The 458-nt window shown below is 42.6% G+C and overlaps 1 protein-coding gene across 1 annotated transcript in view; it reads right to left on the bottom strand.

Moving 5' to 3' along the window:
* The window catches only part of LOC106883044 (probable ubiquitin carboxyl-terminal hydrolase FAF-X), a gene marked incomplete at its 3' end in the record, with an annotated part of 154,147 nt that overhangs the window by 14,049 nt on the left and 139,640 nt on the right, over nt 1-458 (bottom strand). The window lies entirely within an intron of this gene.

Here is a 458-nt window from a genome sequence, read left to right as displayed (position 1 = left end):
ATATATATATATATATATATATATATATATATAAGAACGCCGTTGGTTATGACAACAAGGATCCCAGCTGATACGATCAACGGAACAGCTTGCTCGTGAAATTAACATGCAAGTGGCTGAACACTCCACAGACATGTGTATCTTTAACGTAGTTCTCAGGGAGATTCAGCGTGACATGGAGTGTAACAAGGCTGGCCCTTTGAAATACAGGTACTACTCATTTTCACCAGCTGAGTGGACTGGAGCAACGTGAAATAAAGTGTCTTGCTCAAGGACACAATGCATCGCTGGGAATTGAACTTACGACCTTACAATCGTGAGCTGAATGCCCTAACCACTAAGCCACGCACCTTCACTGCAAACACACACACACAGAGCTGGGGTAGCCTTGTATCTCTTCTGCAACAAGACACCTGTACCTGTCTTACTATTATATTTTGGCCTTTCAACACTTGCAA

Source organism: Octopus bimaculoides, chromosome 9 (assembly GCF_001194135.2).
Source record: "Octopus bimaculoides isolate UCB-OBI-ISO-001 chromosome 9, ASM119413v2, whole genome shotgun sequence".
Taxonomy (NCBI): Eukaryota; Metazoa; Mollusca; class Cephalopoda; order Octopoda; family Octopodidae; genus Octopus; species Octopus bimaculoides.
Note: the sequence above shows the minus strand (reverse complement) of the source record. Positions and strands in the feature narration are given on the sequence as shown.